The sequence below is a fragment of the Dipodomys merriami genome, unplaced genomic scaffold (assembly GCF_024711535.1).
Source record: "Dipodomys merriami isolate MVZ:Mamm:240054 unplaced genomic scaffold, mDipMer1.0.p SCAF_31, whole genome shotgun sequence".
NCBI classification, from domain to species: domain Eukaryota; kingdom Metazoa; phylum Chordata; class Mammalia; order Rodentia; family Heteromyidae; genus Dipodomys; species Dipodomys merriami.
In genome coordinates this window covers 15946493-15952492 of record NW_027204604.1, presented here as the reverse complement: position 1 = coordinate 15952492, position 6000 = coordinate 15946493, and the positions used below count along the sequence as shown (strand labels likewise).

The 6000-nt window shown below is 36.7% G+C and overlaps 1 long non-coding RNA gene across 1 annotated transcript in view; it reads right to left on the bottom strand.

The window, feature by feature from the left end:
- Positions 1–6000, bottom strand: part of LOC138841032 (uncharacterized) — a 34847-nt gene that overhangs the window by 11582 nt on the left and 17265 nt on the right. The window contains exon 3 of the long non-coding RNA XR_011376301.1: positions 3485–3583. This is a non-coding gene — a long non-coding RNA (uncharacterized lncRNA). The remainder of the gene's footprint in view (positions 1–3484; positions 3584–6000) is intronic.

The following is a 6000-nucleotide window of genomic DNA, read 5'->3' as shown; positions in this document are numbered from 1 at the left end:
ATTTTAAGAGAAAACACAGAAGTGTATTTTTTAAACCAAAGTTTTCCTTTTAAATGATTTATAGGAATAAAAGATTGTGTAGCCTTGTGAACTCTTGGGAATGGAATGTAGAGATGAGGTATAAGTACTAGTATTATAACAAAAAAAAGGCAGCTGAAAAAAAAACCAGAGGAAATATTCTAAAAAATAAATCTCTCAGATGTAAGACAGAAGTAAATATTTACTTAAATCCAGAATAAATAATATCAAAGACTTTTATCTGAACCATAATGTTGACTCCTTAGCAGTTTTGTATTCCATCTCATTTTTAATTTGACTTCATAGTCTTCTCTTTAAATTTTAGAATGAATTCCCCGAGAAAATAAATAATTAAACTATGGATGAACTGTCAAAAGGGAACATTATTTTAATGTAACATTAACATTTTGGTAATGAACATGGAAGTTAATGCTTTTAGCAGATGCAACAACATTAGACTTGTAAATTTTAATTAAAGTTAATGGTTCATGATAGCTGTGGGGACTATGTTTCCTCTGTAGATACTGAAAACATGTCTAATATGATTAGAAAAACTAATTGTAGAAAAAAAGGATGGTCCTGGCAAGGAGTAGACTACATTTCTTACAAAATCAGTAACTTGAAAACCCTTTTATATGTGGGACTGGCAAGTAAATAGGAATTAATAGAAAACAGTAATTATAGATAAAACACTGAATCAAACAGCACCGATTGCTCAGGTGTACATTTCCTTTCTCTTGGGTAACTACCTGAGTGAATTCCAAGAAAAGTGATGAACATTTTTGATACTTTCATGTAGGAACAAATGTTTCATCTTGATTTCCTATGCAGATTCTAATGGAAGGTTGCCATCTTCCAATGCATTCTGATGGCTAGTCTTGATTTCTGGGGCGTGTCAGTCAGTTGTTTGGAGCAATGAACAACCAAATTTTTTTTCTTTTTGTCAGTTTTGGGGCTTGAACTCAGAGCCTGGGTGCTGTCCCTGAGCTCTTTTTGCTTAAGGCTAGCACTCTATCACTTTGAGCCATAGGTCCACATCCAGAAACTTCTACTAAAAAAAAAATAGTGGGATACAAGTGTTCATACCTAAAACACACTGTTCAAGTGGAATTACAATGATAGATTGTTCACATAGATATTAAAAAAGTCTGTACATTTCTTTCTTTTCCTTTTTCTTTTTGTACCGGTTCTGGGGCTTGAACTCAGGGCCTAGGCGTTGTCTCTTAGCTTTTCTGCTCAAGACTACTGTTCTGCCACTTGAGCTACAGCTTCATTTCCAGCTCTTTTGGTGGTGAATTAGAGATAAGAATCTCATGGATTTGCCTGCCTGGACTGGCATCAAGCTGTGATCCTCAGATCTCAGCCAGCTGAGTATCTTGGATTATAGGTTTGAGCCACTGGCAACCAGCAAAAGTCTGTTTATAAATGAGGATCAAGATTATTTATTTTTTATTTACCTATTTATTGTTACTGTAAACGTGGTGTACAGAGGGGTTACAGTTATATAAGTCAGGTAATGAGTACGCTTCTTTTGAACAGTATCATGACCTCCATGATAGTTACCTAGGTAACTATTTCTAAAAATCTAGCACACATCTAAGGTGCAGCTAGGATCCCTCCATTTACTAGAATATAAGCGTCTTATTAAAAGACTATTTACAACAACTTTTAGCAAAAGGAGGGATTTATCGTTAAGTAGGGATTCAACAAATATTAATTGCATTAATATCATTTTTTAAAGTATTTATATAAATTTATAATTAATATGAATGTGCATTTAATACAATCTGTTATGTAACTTTTAGATTACATTTTGCATGTAGGTAATATCATTTCATTATCTTATCCCCAAATACTGACTTACAAAGTTCTAATGTCCTACAATGGTTAGTGAAAGAAATGTAGACGGCTAATATTTCATCAAATAAATACTCTGTGAAGATAGCTCTAGATGATAAATTATACTCTATATCTAAGTAGTTCTGAGTAACATATTTTCACAGATCTTCACTGCATGTACAACATACAGAAGGCTCAAGCAGGATGAACTTTAAATACCAGGGACTTGGATGCTGGCATTCAACCAAATAAGTCATAGAGACATCAGGACTCACCCATCACTGTCAAATTCCTCACGGTGTAAATCATAGAGCTGCTCTGCCTAAACTTTTCTAGTTCTTTGCTCCTAACTATAGCACAGTGTGGTCTGCAGAAATTATAATAAGAAAGAGACCACATTGACCTCTTTTAACACTCCATTCTTGGCTTGGTTTCCAGCCTAGATGTAGACAGGCTAATTTGCAGGGCTAGTGAAAAGTGGTAGCCCCAAGGTTTATTATATATTGTAAACCCAATGGAATGTTAAGAATTACAGCTCATTTTCTTATTGGTTACTCTCACAAGCTTTCTAATTGGTTACTCTTTAAACTCTTTTTGAAAAACAAAAAGTGAACCGTCAGTAGGGCCAAATCTGTTGGCAAGTGACCGTTCAATGCTTCACCTTTCAATACTTAAAACAGTGATTATGTAATCCATTTGCTATGCATCTTACATCACTTTTAGTATTAATAGTGACCCCTAGGTCAGGTATTTTCTGGTAATTAGTAACTAGCTGGTGTTAGGAGTCTAGATCTCATAAAACATTGTTCAGATGATTCTTGTGCTTTTATAATTTAGAAAGGTCAATCAGTGAAGTAGAAAAGTCAATCCGTATTTTTATTTTTTTCTTAATGGGAAAGATAAAGATAGATCTCAAGATCAGTCATTTAGTAAAACCTAGGCCCTGAGTGCCATTAGAGGCGGAAACTTATGATTACAAAAATTAAAGTTTTGAAAGCACAGAAAAGTTAAATGGCAACTTTACTGGTGAATAGTAATTTTACTTTGAAACATGATCTGTTGCCCAATATAATGCAGAAAGTAATTTTTCTAACTACCAGTTTTTAGATCTTTCCCAGCCTTAAAAATGTATAAATAAAAATGTGGGTTGAGTTACACTTGGATTTCAGATAAGTAGCAAGTAATATTTCATATAAGTATATCTTGTAATTATATAATTATAATTGTTTTGTATCTGTGGTGATACTGGGGCTTGAACTCAGGGACTGGTCACTGTCCCAAGCTTTTTTGTTTAAGGCTAGTGCCCTACCACTTGAGCCACAGCTGCATTTCCAACTTTTTGGAGATTAATTGTTGATAAGAGAGTTGGGGACTAGAAATGGAGCTGTGGCTCAAGAGGTAGAGTGCTAGTCTTGAGCTGAAGAGCTGAGGGATGGTGCCCAGGACCAGAGTTCAGGCCCCATGACTGGACCCAAAAAAAAAAAAAAAGAGAGAGAGTTGGGGACTTTCCAGCTTCAGCTAGCTTCAAATTGCGATCCTCAGATTTCAGCCTCCTCAGTAGCTAGGATTGTAAGTGTGAGTCACCAGTGTTGGGCTGATAATTATACTTTAAAACGTCATTCTTTACCTGAAAATCAATTGCATTTGGGCATCCTGTGTTTTGCCTGACAATTACAGCTGCACATCCAGATCTAGGCCCCTCTGCTCATTGGTCCTTTCCATTTTCCTGTGGGTTAGAAATAGAGTGGAGTGGTTTGGGGCTGGTGTGTGAGGAGCTTCATAGCTTCAGCAGGAAGCAGGAAGCCCCTGCATTGAAGGATATGGCATCTCTCTGGTGGTCCCACAGGAGGTATCATTTGAGACTCAGCCTTTGTAACCTTAGGGCAGAAGGCAGTTCAGAGTCTCTGATCTTTGAGGACACTCTGTGTCCACTCTTCCTTCATCTCCTCCTATTGTGCTAGTCTCTCACTCTTCACTCAGGAAGACATCAGATCCTTTTAGGAAGACAACACATGGGCCTCTGATCTATGCCTGAAACTTTGAGGTGAAATACTACAAGACATAGATACAGACAACTGTTTTTTTCCAAGTAGGACTCCAATAGCTCAGGAAATAAGGGGGAGACTCGACCAATGAGATTACACCAAATTAAACAGCTTCTGCACATCAGAGACAGCGATCCTGAGTGAAGAGGTGGTCTACAGAATGGGAGAAAAATCTTTGAAAGTTCATCTTAAAAGGGATTCATTTTCAGAATCCAGAAAGAGCTCCAAGTATTAACCAACGACAGAACTAGTAATCCAGTTAAGAAATGGGCAAATAAATTGAACACTTAAAAATACAAACGACCAAAAAATTGTTCCATATCCTTGGTCATAAAGGAAATGCATATCAAAACAACTTTGAGATTTCGCCTCACTCCAGTCAGTGTGGCTATCATGAAGAAAACTAGCAAATTCTAGCATGAAGGTGGGGAGGGGGTGGACAGAGGAGAAAAACCCTTTCACAATTTTCACTCTTTGGTAGAAATATAAATCAGCGTAACCACTAAGGAAGCCAGTCTGGAGTGCCCTCTGAAAATATCTACAGATTGAACTACCATGCAATCATATAACGCCATCCTTGGGTGTAAACTCAAAGGAAAGTAAGTCAGCATACAATGACACTGCACACTCATATTTATTACAGCACTATTTACAATAGTCAAGCAAAGGAATCAGTAGGGGTCCATCAGCCTTTGAGAGAATAAAGAAAACATGGTATGTACACCCAATGAAATATTATTTAGCCATAAGAAAAATGGAACCTCCAGGAAAGTGGACGGAACTGAAGATCATCATGTTAAGACAAATGTATGTTTTCTCTCATATCTACAATCTAGACCTAAAATCCAAATGAATAATGAGAAACATGAGCCTAAACTGCTCCTATTTGGGAGAAAGTGGAGAAAAAAGAGAGGGAAACAAGAGAGCAATGGAAGAAGAATATGATCGAGTTCATTACATATGTGTGTGAAAATGTCACGATGAGAGTCCTTGTTTTGTGCAATAAAAAAAATAAGGCAAGGATGAAAGGAAAATTTGCTTTTCTCTATGGCTTTGATCAACTTGCCTTTCAATTCATCTGTTGTACCTGACACAAATTTCAAAGACATATTTCTAGAACTGAAATGCTGAATATTGAGGCATTTCTTTGTTGTCTGTTTGCTTGGCCTGTGGGGAGAAAGTCACCATAGAACAAAAGACAAAGACAATGAAAAAAAATGTGTCATGGTAGCCTTCTGTGGTATTGTGTTACTCTTAGATTGTCACTTTGGCTAAATATTTTTGCTCAAAACTACGTACTCCTGTGTTTTCTGAATACACTACTGATCATATTTACCAACATGCCAGCCCTTTAGTTATCTAAGTAGTTTGTAAAAGAATTTGCTTAATATTTTGCTGAATGAATATTAAATGTTAGGCTTTGTGAAGTATTTCATTATATACCATATCAAACACACAAGAGGCACATTTGAAATATATGAATGGGTATGCTTTCTCTGAGGTCCTCTTTAAGTAGAAAGTATCTTGTCAGTAAAATGTGTCCCCTTTTAGATTGGTAAATCCAAATAAAAGATGCATTTGTCTGAGGTTGAATCCATCTTTGCCAGCATACGGACACTCATATTCCTACCGAACAATTTAAACACTAGAAGAAGGTTATGGTGAAAATGTGTATATCATTATTGCTACACATGGAAAAGAGTGTGTAGTTTTATCAATAATCAAGGCACTATGAATCAAAGCAATGAGGTAACCCTTTAATTCTTTTCCCTCCAAACTGACAAAGATGAAAGGAAAAATGGATTGGATAACTGTGTAATCCATCACAAGCAGGTATGAGAACAGCACAGAGATGCGCAACAGGGGCTGCTGATGCACACGCAAAAGAGAGAGATTCAGTGAGTGCCTAAAGGCAAGGGGCTGGGCTGTGTGTCTGACAGAGGAGAGAGGACGCTGAAGACGCTCAAATTAGGTTGTTTGCAACCATGAAAACAGAACAAGGAAACTTGCTGAGGATGCTATTTTGTGGGAAGGAAGGATACAAGAAGTGTGACCAAGGGCGTAAGATTGATGATAAGCACGATCAATAGGTAGATTA